This window comes from Hyperolius riggenbachi, chromosome 11, assembly GCF_040937935.1.
Source record: "Hyperolius riggenbachi isolate aHypRig1 chromosome 11, aHypRig1.pri, whole genome shotgun sequence".
Classification (NCBI taxonomy): domain Eukaryota; kingdom Metazoa; phylum Chordata; class Amphibia; order Anura; family Hyperoliidae; genus Hyperolius; species Hyperolius riggenbachi.
In genome coordinates, this window is record NC_090656.1 from 82,711,135 (window position 1) to 82,725,329 (window position 14,195).

The window sequence follows — 14,195 nt, forward strand, 5'->3', positions numbered from 1 at the left end:
TCAGTGACCTTGTACTGTGGCCACTGCATCCTTCAGTGACCTTGTGCTGTGCCCACTGCATCCTTCAGTGACCTTGTACTGTGCCCACTGCATCCAGTGATTCATTACTAGCAACATGTCTGGCAGGGTTTCGCGGGGCGAGAGGAAAGGGAGTTCAATTGCCTCAGCCACTTCTGGGACTGCTCCACGTCCAGGGAGAGGACGCCCAGCTGTACGTGGTCGTAATGCAGCAGAAAAGGGGGCAGCAAAGCCTGGGCCGAGTCAGCGGACGCCATTGTCCAAATATTTTAAAGTTTCTGGTCCCCGTGTGGTGGTTGAGCAAATGGAACCTGACGTACTCATGGACATCATGACTTCCTCCCAGACCTCTACTGTGAGCACCACTCCAAGCAGTAGCAGCAGCAGCCAACATCCCACGCTTGTTGTGACATCCACCCCAGCACCCACTGGTCAGCAGCCCTCCCAGGATGACAGCGTTCTGTCCCTCAGTCCGGCATCTGGGAACCTGCTGATGCAAGAAGCACAGGACTTACTGGGGACTGATGTGGCAGAGATTGAGATCGGGCCACAATCACAAGCGTTGTTGAGTTCTGGTGATGAAGAAGAGGGGTCTGTGTCTGGGGATGTAGGGACAGAAGAGGAGGCGGGGGAGTCAGAGGAAGAGCTGGATTATGATGATGCTGCTGATGATGACGTTGTGGACCCTAACTATGTGCAGCCTGCTGAGTCCGTGGAAGAATGGTCAGAGCAGGATGACGAGTCACCTCGGCCTAGGCAAGGATATCGCCATATGTCAGGCAGGGGCAGGGGCATCGGCAGCAGTGGGCGTGGAGGAAGTAGACAGGACACTGCTTCAGCCGGCACCACCACCATGCAACCCCCGGCAACTACTACCACACATTGCTCCGCTGCACCCTCTGCTAGTGGGGGCCGCAGTAAATTAAAGTCACCAGTGTGGGATTGCTTTGAGGAATGTACTGATGACAAAAGGTATGCGGTGTGCAGGTTATGCAGCAAAAGATTGAGCCGTGGGAAAAGTCTGAGCAAGATGGGTACCTCATCCCTCCAGGGCCACCTGAGAAGCCGCCACTGCCGCGAGTATGCGGACTTTAAGAGGAAGCAGGCACTGCTGGCAGGGGTTCCTGAGAGCAGAAGGCCCACCAGCGCAGCAGCATCATCCCTCCCTCAGGGTCGTGAATCCCCCACAGCAGCAGCAGCAGTAGTAGCACGCAAGCGCTCTTCCACCTCGGCTGCTCAGGACACAGACAATTTTTTGGCCAGCACTATGACGCTGTGCTGCTACTACTACCACCAGTATGTTGCCGTGGTCCTTCTGTGCTGCTGAACTGACCGCCCGCATAGTCCTTCTCCTGACTCAGTCGCTACCACCACTGCACTCTGCGTTCACACTGCCCGTGTCCACTGACAACTCTGCTGCGATGTCATTGCTAATTGCTGCAACAAAAAAAAAAAAATTACAAAAACCTCTCTGGAGCCTTTTTGCCGTCAGCCACTCATCCTCCTCCAGCGGTACCTTCGCCGCCAAGTGCCATTGGAACTTCACCTCTTTGACTGCTTAACGCGTATATCCCTTTTTAAAACCACTTATTACCAATTAATAGCCCCATTTAAAGTGTTGATTTCACTTTAAAATCCATTTTCTCTAGAAAAATTTTTTGGGGGGGAATTTTTTATGTTGAAGTTATGTTGCCCCTTATCACCTCGATAATCCATGCTATTTGGGGGACTGTAGCATGTATGGGGGCTTTGTTATTAACGTTAAAAGAAAATCCGCCTCCGGGCGTGAATCCGCGCGTGATTACGCCATTCACGGGAAAAAATCCGCGTGGTTGCGTGGACGCGGACGAAAATCCGCATGCGGCGGGGCCGAATGCGGATTTTTTTTTGCAACCACGCGGATTTCCGAATTCGTGGATGAGGCACATCCGAGCATCCCTGCTATTACTGTCTTAATAATTGTGATTTTAATAATTGTCTGTATATATTAATTATTTATATTGCGTGAATAAACGACTTTCTCCAAGTCATTCACTGTCCGCTACCCTGCTTATCAGCACACACAGAACTGATCCCAGGTCTCTGAAGATACGCTACTGTTTGTTTATTGTTGGCTAGACAGAATATCGTGTGTTTAACCGTTTTATTCGCAGGATTAGTCAGTCAGTTAGTGGGCTCCACGGTCCCATGATAACCGCGGTGGTGGCAGTTTACTCTGAACCAGTGGGTGAAGTTGTAATCACCCGTGTCTCACAGGCTCCCTTCTGAGTTGTCTGCGGCTAATTCTTAACGGTTCCTGCGCATTGACTGCGACCAGAGTACGCACGATCTGTGCGCTGGCACCGTTTAGAGGGCTAAGTGCGGTCAGCCACTAGGGCTCCTGTGACACTTACCTTAATGAAAGAACAAACCACATGGGTAAATATAACGGTTTAATGATGCACAATAAGACAAACGCATTTCACACTTGCTAGCCTGCTTCCTCAAGTCGATAACAAGTGCCTACGTTTGCATCAGTCATGGGTGTGGGTGCCTCCCTAGCCTAGAGAGGCGTCCACACCCATGACTGCTGCTAACTTAGGCACTTGTTATTTACTTGAGGAAGAAGGCTAACACCCGTGAAATGCGTTGTCTTAAGAGAAGACAATGAAAAAAATCAGCTGATCCTTTGCAGTTTCTAAAATAATTTAAATTCAACTGCAGGTGTAAAACAACACAACAAATTCAATTGTGTTAATATTTATTTAAACAAAATGAAATAAATAAACCATGTGTGAAGAACTAAGTACACGCCATGACTTAACTGCTTGTAGAACCACCTTTAAAAGCAAAAACTTAAAGAGGAACTTTAAATCATAGTAGCTGGGGAAAACTAAAACAATTCAATCCAAAGCAAAAAGTTAAAAAAAGAAAAGACATCAAGAAATGATTTATATTCGCCATGTAATTCAATCATGTTGTTTGATCTACAATCAGCCTGCACATCATCATCTTTACTACTGTCAGACATGAAAAAAAACAGACAGCACCAACTGCCATTATCTATAACCACACCCACTAACAATGTGATAGAATAACACATTGTTTTTTATGGTAAAATACATGCACATGGGGAAATACTGCTTGCTTGGCAGTTGGAATGAGCTGTTATTTCCCACAATGCAATGAGGTTTACAAACAGGAAACTGTCATGACCATAGCCCTTACATCACACTGTGGGAGGGGTTTCAACACAATATCAGCCACACAGATATCCCTAATGATATATTTGAGTAAAAGTAAAGATTTATTGTGGGAAAGGGGGTATCAGCTACTGATTGGAATGTATTTCAATCTTGAAGTAAAGTTCCTCTTTAAAGTAAGTACCGTAGTTAGCTATGGGGCTCAGTGATTTGTAGCTATGCCTCTGATACGATATTAATAAAAGTACCATTTTATATACAAATGGAGATCATCTGTTGTTTTGGTAATTGTGGTAACCTCAGGGGAGCTGTTATAGTGTTGCCGTCTATAAAATTTTGCTCTAATAATTACGGTACTCATCTTTATTATCTATTATTATATCAGTTGTGATATATTTTCCAATGCTTATGCAAAACAATTTTAAGTACAGTAAATAAAATAAAATTAATCACTTTGCAAATGAAAAGTACTGAGCCTGTGTTACAAAACACACCCTGCTTTCTGTAATAGTTAGATTGCACACAATTATAGATTCATTTACAAGTTCAAAAGGGACCGAGTGCTGTCCTCTCCAACAATTTCATGCTTTTGTGATTGTCTCAGGTTTCTAATTTACACCATTTAGTTAATGTGCTGTGATGTGTAATATGGTAAATCTTTATAAATAAAAGCTAATAATAATAGTAATGATAATAGGAAGAGTACTACTATACCACCTCCGCACTCCAAAAATATCACCTTTTAACCCCTATAAAAGCTAATTGTGAGGTCATCCCAGTCTGTGATTTTCTTTCTAGTGCAAACAGATCACACAGAGCAATGGCTGAATCAATAGGCGAGGGGATTTGTAAATGTTTGTCCATCTCTAGTGACAGAGCATCATTGCCAATGCTGTAGGATTCTGTCCTGTGCATCTTTTACAGAATTATTTACAGCCCCACTAAATGCTAAACTCAGCAGATCCAGTGCTAACTAGTTTAACACACTCCTGCAGCAGTTCATGACCCCCCTGCTGCTTTCTATAGGTAGTGTTATTACCTCCATAGATGAGGAAAGGAATATACATACTACATACTAGCCGTGGCTGGATAGTGTAATAGTGTATTCAAGGCGACATGTGACATGATAAGATAAGCATTTATGTACAGTGCAGAACATATTAATATCTAGGCTGTTTTATTTTGTTCCCTAAAAGAGTTAATTTTTAGGCATAGAAATGAGAGCTTCTGTCTTGTCGGTACCTTGAGAATATAGTAAACATAACTGATAAGCAAATTACAGCAATACAAGTTTTCCTGGCAGAGCACAACTTCTGAGAGCAGGGTGAGATAAAAAAAAAAAAAAGCTCAATAGTTCATGTATTTTAATTTAGGGACATTTAATAGGCTGCCACTGAGCAGAGACAACAAAACATTTAATCTACTTTGTAAATGTTTACATATAAAATAAAACCATGAGATGTCCAGAAAATCTATTTTTCGGAGTAAGAGTATAAATACAATTGTTTATCTCATCAGTCTATTTTCACCTTGGGTTCACTTTAAGGGCTCTTCCTCAGACACAGGAGACCTGGGTTCAAATCTTTGCTCTTCCTCTTCAGTAAGCCAGAACCTATTTAGTAAGGAGACCTTGGGCTAGACTTCCTGCTACCGCCTACTGAGCATGACCTAATGGCTGTAGCTTTAGCGCTTTGAGTCTGCCAGGAGAAAAGAGCAATATAAATGTTATTTGTCAAGACACAGAACATTTACAGTATATTGCACTTTTCTCCGGGCGGACTGTTACAGTAGGGAGTCTCGGTCTCTTCACTGAATAGGCGCAGGGCAGGCTTACTTAACAGAAAGAGCCGAGATTCAAATCCCAGTCTCTTGTGTCAGAGGCAGAGGGATTACACTATCCAGCCACTGCCCTACTGGGGAAAGAGGAAACAACAGTGCAAATAGCTGCACAATGTCACTGCCTGCCACCAACTAAGAGGAACATGCTACCCCATGGACTGTATAACGTTTATACTGCCCCCTATACACTCCCCACCCCTATAATCACACAACAACCTCCTACCATGCATTACTCTGTTTTAATTTGGAAATGCTAAATGTTTTTGGTCCTGCCAATAAAGTTTTTTTTAATTGCATTGAATTGTGTAATGTATGCTTTTGTCCCTGCTACCAGGCATTCTCCTCTCCCCTCATTGAGGACTGGTGCCACAACTTACTGTTTCCATGTTTCCAGTAGCCCTAACTCTCTTAAGACTGCATGCGCATACACCACATAGCCTTATAGTGTATGGAATCTAGATTTGATTGTGGGCAATGTTGTGATCCCAGATTCCCAGCCAAAGAAAGCCAAGTGCCTGGCAGAGTTGCACTATTACTGCCTGCACTAGTCAGGTCAAGCCCTGCTTGACTTATGTTTTTTGTTCTGTTTTGTATTTGCATTTAGTAGGGCTTTATCGATTTCATTGTAGGACACGTTTACTGCCCATCTACAGACAGATCTAAAAACACAATGCCATCTAATAGCTTAGTAATCAGAATAAATGTTACCCTTTTGTGTAAAAAGAGCTTTCTGCCACTAAAAAAAAATTCTGTTTTGAAATTTTAATCACAAGAGCATAGATGGCGCCTGAGTAGGTCGCCACGGCACACAGGGCTCTGGCCCTTTTCCTCTTTACACCCACTTCCCATGTGGCTCACCTAGGCTTGGCACGCAGAGGAGTCCCCCCTGGAGAGCGTGGGCATGCTGAGCTCCGGATCCTGGTGAGCCATCAGGAACTGCAGGCTAGCTGGCCATCTCCATCGCCACACAGACGGGAACCACGAGGACGGATCATCAGAACGGGCCCGGCCAGGTCATCATCGCCGGGTCGCCTCCTCTGCCGCAGGGAATTGGGAACACTGCCACTTGCAGGACACGTGGCTATCGGGGCACCATGTGGAGGACGCGAGACTCGGCCACCCACGTGCTTCACCAACAGCCTTTCAGCTGTGGAGGTACAGGCCTTAGGCCCGGTTCACATTAGCGGTCGCCGTCCGGAATCGCCGTGCCGGAGCCGGACCGCAAGCAGAACGGACGGAACGGACGCACGGCATAGCAATGAAAGCCTATGCGTCCGTTCACATGCGTCCGTTTCGTCCGGACCGGATCCGGACCGGATCCGGACTCCGGCATAAGACCCAACATGCGCTATTTTTTGGTCCGGCTCCTCCGGCAGCCGTATCCGGAGCGGAGCCGGACTGCACCATCCGGCCAATACAAACCAATGAGAACCGGAGAGCGCACAACACACTGGCTAAAAATCCGGATGTTCTATCCCACTTCCTATGCGTATTGTAGCGGCGGTTTTGGATGGGGACACATGGGCAAGCATTTTGGAGTGGAGCAGCAGTGACTTTAAACGTGCTGGAGATGTTGGCAGTATGTCGGAGGTGGAGGTGAGTGCTAAACAGCAGAGGGCCTGATTCCACAGGTCCACCTTCTGCTGACCTCCCAGACCCCAACATTTTTATTCTATTTCTACTATCTTTTGCCAAACGGATCCGGATCGCATCCTGATGAACACCTGATGCAACCTGACCGGATCCGGATCAGAACCGTACGGTTCCGATCCGGATCCGGTCCGGATCCGGTCAGGTCATCCGGTCCGTTTGGCAGAGAACCGCAAGTGTGAACCGGCCCTTACGCCGCTGGTCTTCTGGACCATCCATCGCAGAGAAACATGCCTGCCACCGCCGGACCACCCATCGCGGAGGAAAACACCCGCTACCTGAAACATCCGCTGCCATTATTCTCCGCCGCCGCTGCCTGGCCTGCTTTGCTTGTCCAGGACATCAAGTTAGCCGCCCATGTGCTGCAGGCTCCCGGCTGCTCCGTCGTGAGGACTGCCATCATTACTGCTGCATCCCGGCCAGCTCTGACGACCCCCAACTTGCTCCATCTCGAGGGAAGCTAGGTCTCTCTTCTTGCAGCTGGAGCACTGAGACTGCTAGCCCTCCACCCACCCGGTCGAGGTGAGGAGCCGCTCGCCACACAGCCCTGTCTGCTCCATGCTAGGCCATGCCGCCATTGCCCTGCCCTAAGGAGCCATACAGTTGCCATGCAGCCTTCAGCTCCTTATCCCAGAAGATCATCCCTGCAGTAGAGGAGTCGGAGGCCAAGCCAGAACACTACTCCAGGGCACCAGCCAGCCAGGCATTGCCACAACACTAAATGGATTCATTCTTCTCTCCATCTTTTTCTCTTTTTTCTTGCTATCTCTCACTGCCCTTTTCCAAGGTCGGACTGTTGGGCGTCTGATTCAAATATCGCTGCACAGCGTTTGAGTGCCATAGACGGCAGCGGATTGCCCCCCGGTCCCTCTCCTTGGCATATCTGGGCTTATCTGTGTATCTACTTTAATCTACTGTACGCTGACCAAATTGTTACTGAAAGCATTTTTCGCACCATACTGTTGTTACTGTGTACCACTGTATGTACTGTACCATCATCGACCCTGTAGTGCCAAAACCAATTCCGGGTACAACCCCCGTTGTACTTGGCGAAATAAAATGATTCTGATTCTGATTCTGATTCTGATTCTGATTGTGATAAGCTACTGTGGATGTGGTTTCTTCTGGTGCTTGTAGTGCATCATCTCCACTGTTCAGACTGGAAGGGGGTCAGCACAGTCTGAATCTGTGTGAGGAGAGTGCAGCTTACAGCACACAGAGTCATTAGTTCAGGAAGTGGCCAGTGTCAGGGTTCTTTACCAGTCAACAAGTGATTGTTATTTGGCATCAGCTAAAAAAGGAGCTTCTAAACAGAAATAAATAAGTTCTACAACCGGGTGCAATGGCACAGAGCAATCCTGGTGGTAGCAGTGGCATAACTTAAATAGGCCGAGCCCCCAAGCAAGGTTCTGCAGGTGCCCCCTTCCCCCACTGCCAGCACCTGTGTGGTCTAATAAAAAAATGGTGCTTTGCATGCCTTACCTGTCAAATCCTCCCCCCATCACCCATGTATGCAGCTCCTGAACTGTCCTTCCCCCGATCTTGCAGGGCAGCCGTCAAGAGAAGGTAAAGTATAGAACTCTGCTGCTGCTGCTGCGCTACTCTGCACCCCATGCAGTGGCGGCGCCACGCTGGGGCTTACCCAGGCTTCAGCCCCAGCTGGCAACTCACTAGCCCCCTTTAAAGCCCCCCCGCCGCAAGTTCCGTGAACTTCCGAGAGGAGCCCGACCCGGGCCGACCTTAGTGCACAAACAAGCAGCCGAGCCTGGCTGGGAGGAGGACTTGTCTTGGGCTGGCACTGACTGTCACCGCCCCGGCCTGGATGTAGGCAACTTACTGGTGAAAAGCAGGCTCTTATGTGCATTTACTGCAGAAACGCAGTCTGTCATTACGTGCATTAACTGGTGAAAAGCTGTCTCTTATGTGCATTTAATGGGGAAACGCTGTCTGTCATTACGTGCATTAACTGCTGAAAAGCTGATTCTTATGTGCATTTACTGGTGAAAGGCTACCTGTCATTATGTGCGTTTACTTCATTTTTTTTCCATGTAACTACATTAGCTGGTACAACTACATTACAGTTAGCCCCGCCCACATGACATCATGACCACGCCCAATTCTTCGCCGCAAATTTCCCCCCCCCCCCCGAGTCCGGCCTGCCAGCCCTCGTGCCCCCTTTGAGCCCCCCCAAAAATCTGAAGCTGGAGCCGCCACTGACCCCATGACACCCCCCACGGTGGAAATGTTTTGTGTGTTCCCCAGGTTTCATAAGTTCTCTTTAAAGGGAATATGAAGTAAAAATAAACTTATGATATAATGAATTGTATGTGTAACACAGCTAAGAAATAGAACATTAGCAGCACAGATATGAGTCTCATATTGTTTCCAGTACAGGAAGAGTTAAGAAACTTCAGTTGTTATCTATGCAAAAGACCTTCCCTGAGTTCTCCAACCCAACTTGGTGCTATTTTACAGTGCTGTTTTCTGAAGCACTTATCTCAACCTGTTGCTCACTGTTTCTTTTTTGTTTAAGGTTTTACTGCCAGGAAGTTCAAAGGGTCATTGCTCTGTTTCATCCTTTAAAATGCAGAGTGTAATTTGTAAACTGCAAACATGACAGAATGATGCAATGTTATAAGAAAAAAAAAAGCTATATAACTGAAAATAAAAATATGAGACTCTTGTTTTTGCTACTAATCTTCCATTCATTATCTGTGCTACACATAAGTTTGGGTAACCTTGTTAATTGTCTTGATTTTCCTGTATAAATCGTTGGTTGTTATGATAAAAAAAATGTCAGTTAAATATATCATATAGGAGAGAGACACAGTGATATTTGAGCAGTGAAATCAAGTTTATTGGATTTACAGAAACTGTACAATAATTGTTAAAATAAAATTAGGCAGGTGCATAAATTTGGGCACTGTCATTTTATTGATTCCTAAACTTTTAGAAGGAATTATTGGAACCCAAATTGGCTTGGTAAGCTCAGTGATCCTTGACCTACATACACAGGTGAATCTAATTATGAGAAAGAGTATTTAAGGGGGTCGATTGTAAGTTTCCCTCCTCTTTTAAATTTCTCTGAAGAGTAGCAACATTGGGGATCTCAAAACAACTCTGAAACGACCTGAAGACAAAGATTGTTCACCATCATGGTTTAGGGGAAGGATACAGAAAGCTGTCTCAGTTTCCACAGTTAGGAACATATTAAGTGCAGTAAATGGAAGACCACAGGCTCAGTTCAAGTTAAGGCTCGAAGTGGCAGACCAAGAAAAATCTCAGATAAACAGAAGTGACAAATGGTGACTTAAAGAGACTCCGTAACAAAAATTGCATCCTGTTTTTTATCATCCTACAAGTTCCAAAAGCTATTCTAATGTGTTCTGGCTTACCGCAGCACTTTGTACTATCACAGTCTCTGTAATAAATCAATGTATCTTTCCCCTGTCAGACTTGTCGGCCTGTGTCTGGAAGGCTGCCAAGTTCTTCAGTGTTGTGGTTCTGTGATGCATCTCCCCCCTCCTGGCCCCTCTCTGCACACTGCCTGTGTATTATTTAGATTAGAGCAGCTTCTCTCTTCTCTCTTATCTTTTACAAGCTGGATAAATCGTCCTCTGAGCTGGCTGGGCTTTCACATAGTGAGGAATTACAGACAAGGGCAAAGCTGTTTGCAGGAAGAAAAGAGCAGCCTGAAACTTCAGTGCATGAGAGATGCAGGGGGAAAGAAACACACAAATGATCTCTTGAGATTCAAAAGGAAGGCTGTATACAGCCTGCTTGTGTATGGATGTGTTTTCTATGTGTGGACATACTGTACATCAACCTACTTCCTGTTTTGGTGGCCATTTTGTTTGTTTATAAACAAACTTTTTAAAACAGTTTTTAACCATTTCTAATGCGGCGGGGAGCGGCGAAATTGTGACAGAGGGTAATAGGAGATGTCCCCTAACGCACTGGTATGTTTACTTTTGTGTGATTTTAACAATACAGGTTCTCTTTAAGTAAGAGTCTACCCACAAACCAGCACGAAAGACCTACAACATCAACTTGCTGCAGATGGAATCACTGTGCATGGTTCAACCATTCGGCACACTTTACGCAAGGAAAGGGTGTATGTGAGAGTGATGCAGAGGGAGCCTTTTCTCCGCCCACAGCACAAACAGAGCCGCTTGAGGTATGCTAAAGCACATTTGGACAAGTCAGCTTCATTTTGGAATAAGGTGCTGTGAATTGATGAAACTAAAATTGAGTTATTTGGGCATAACAAGGGGCGTTATGCATGGAGGAAAAACAACACAGCATTCCAAGAAAAACACCTGCTACCTACAGTAAAATATGATGGTGGTTCCATCATGATGTGGGGCTGTGGGGCCAGTGCAGGGACTGGGAATCTTGTCAAAGTTGAGGGACGCATGGATTCCTCTCAGTATCAGCAGATTCTGGAGACCAATGTCCAGGAATCAGTGACAAAGCTGAAGCTGCACTGGGGCTGAATCTTTCAACAAGACAACGACCCTAAACACTGCTCAAAATCCAGGCATACATGCAGAGGAACAAGTACAATGTTCTGGAGTGGCCATCTCAGTCCTGAGACCTGAATATAATTTAAAATCTGTGGCGTGAGTTAGAGAGCTGTCCATGCTCGGAAGCCATCAAACCTGAATGAACTAGAAATGTTTTGTAAAGAGGAATGGTCCGAAATACCTTCATTCAGAATCCAGACTCTCATTGGAACCTACAGGAAGCGTTTGGAGGCTGTAATTTCTGCAAAAGGAGGATCTACTTAATATTGATTTCATTTCTTTTTTGTGGTGCCCACATTTATGCACCTGCCTAATTTTGTTTAAACAATTATTGCACACTTTCTGTAAATCATAATAAACTTCATTTCTCTTCTCATTGTGTGTGTCTCCTATATGATATATTTAACTGACATTTTTTTATCTTAACAACCAACGATTTATATAGGAAAATCATGATGATTAACAAACTTTCGCATACCACTGTGCAATTCATTATATCATCACGTTTTTTTTTTTTTTTTTGCTTGAGTGTCACTTTAACCCTCCGGGGACTGGCTGCCTAACCCCTCTTAAGGACCAGGCCATTTTACATGCGGCAGGGGTGCGTTTGGGGTGATCAGGAAGACGGATCCCCAATATAGACAGCTAGGCATGGTGTCCCCAGTGTAGCCAGCTGTCCCTCATATAACCAGCAGCCTTTACTCACCTTCCAGGCTCCAGCAATGAGCAGCTCTAGCCCCCTCCGCTCTGGCCGACATCCCCGCTCATACTGCCGCTAAGTTCCGGGCCGCGGGTTGAGGACGTCATCAAGCCGGGACCCAACACTTAAGGCAGAGCGAGCGGGGATGCCAGCCAGAGCGGAGGGGAGCGACGATCGCCGGGGGAACGTCAGGAAGGTGAGTACCCGTCCTCTTCTTCCCTCAGACCACCGCTGACAACAGTAATCACTACGATTGGCCAGCGATCGTAGTAATCACGTGATCAGGAGCCAATCGTGATGGCTCCTGATCACTGAGGGGAGATGTCAGCTGTCATATGACAGCTTAATCTACCCTCTCGGTTGTGCATGATCATGTCGGGAGTGGAAATGGCAGGTGGCGTAAATCCTACACCGCATCAGGCTTAGACAGCCACAAGTGCGGCGTAGGAGTTACATTGCGCAGTCCCAAGAAGGTTAAATAGGAACTTTAACCCAGGATTGAACTTCATCCCAATCAATAGCCAATACACCCTTTCTCACAAGAACTTACCTTTTTTCGAATAGATCATCAAAGACATCTATATGTCTGATATTGTGGTGAAACCCCTCTCACAGTAGGATGTCAGGGCCGTGGCCAACTGCCCATGACAGTTTGCTGTCTGTAAACCTTGTTGCATTGTGGGAAATAACTGCTGTTTTCAACTGCCAAGTAAGCAGTATCTCCCTCTGTGCATAGAACTCTCAGTAAATAAACATTCTGCAGAGATCACTTGACAGGACTGAAGCTGCCACTACATGTAATACATTTCAGAACATAAATCAGGAGACACTGACTAAATAATTTATAAAAGAATATTGTAAAAAAATAAGCAGTTTTATTCATTACATTACTTTCACTATAGTTACTCTTTAAATTATGCCATTATGTCATTGATATTTGCCTGTCTTTGGTAATACCTACATTTCATTGATATCTGCTTGCAGTTGGTTAAACTTGCTCATCATAGGAAATTGCAAGTTGTTGGAGATATCTGCATGAATCTGACCATCACTGTCAATGATAAATGTCTATCATCAGTAATGTGAAACACATGCACCATATATACAGCAATTCTTTGTGGTTCCCTAAACAGTATCAATTACAGGCCTGCCTCCTTCACTTTCCCCACCCCAATCTCTGTCTTCATGTGTAATCACTAGAGCAGGGCTTTTCAACCTGTGGTATGCGTACCACCAATGGTACTTTGGCGTTGGCCAGGTGGTACATTCCAAGTTTGCCTGCTACTTAATTTCCCATCTGCCACTTGTCCTGGTCCCGTCCTGCCTCCACAAATGACGGCTACCCCTCACTGTGCTGCCCTGTCGACAGTGTGGACCCCTCGTCTTGCTGTCTCTTTACTGCGGCCGGGTTACCACTGATCTAAGGTCTGAACTATTATGCGGGACAGCACAGAGAGGAGAAAGTAAGGGGGAGCCAAACTTTGTAGCAAGTCACTGCCCAGCTCTACGGTGGTGGGTGAGGCTACCTATATTGAAGTGGTACCTATAGTGGCAATCTACCTACAGACTGCTAATAATGGCAGTCTGTAAGATAGCAATCTATTTTTCATCTTTCTCCCCCCCCCCCCCCCAATCAATCCTGCTATTCCCCTCCCATATGCCCCCCACCCTTTCTTAAAGTGTACCTGTAAGAAAAAAGTTCCCCGTGGGAGAAACCCTCTGGATCCTAAAGAAGGCTTATCCATTTCTCCTCAGTAGAGGGGATCCAGCACTGGTACCCCTCAAAGATCTCCTTGTTGGTATGAATGCATGTGCATTTGCGGCTCTCCGTTGGAAACAGCCGAGCTTGATCGAGTCAGATCTTTTGTGCTGGCACACTGGTGGTCAGGGGCGTAGCAATAGGGGGTGCAGAGGTAGCGACTGCATCGGGGCCCTTGGGCCAGAGGGGCCCCGAAGGGCCCTCCCTTAACTACATAATTAGCTCTCTATTGGTCCTGTGCTCATAATAATCACTTCTGCAGATACTTTGAATAGTGGTAATCATTAACAAACTGTTCCCCATCCCCTTCTTGCACCTCTGACACTGTAGTTGCCATTGGCAGATTTTGGTGCGCCGTATAAATTGTTATGTATAGAGTGCTTGGGGGGCCCCATTGTAAAACTTGCATCGGGGCCCACAGCTCCTTAGCTACGCCACTGCTGGTGGTACTTGAAATTTTTCAGGTGAAAAAAGTGGTACAATGAGTGAAAAGGATGAAAAGCCCTGCACTAGAGAACAGA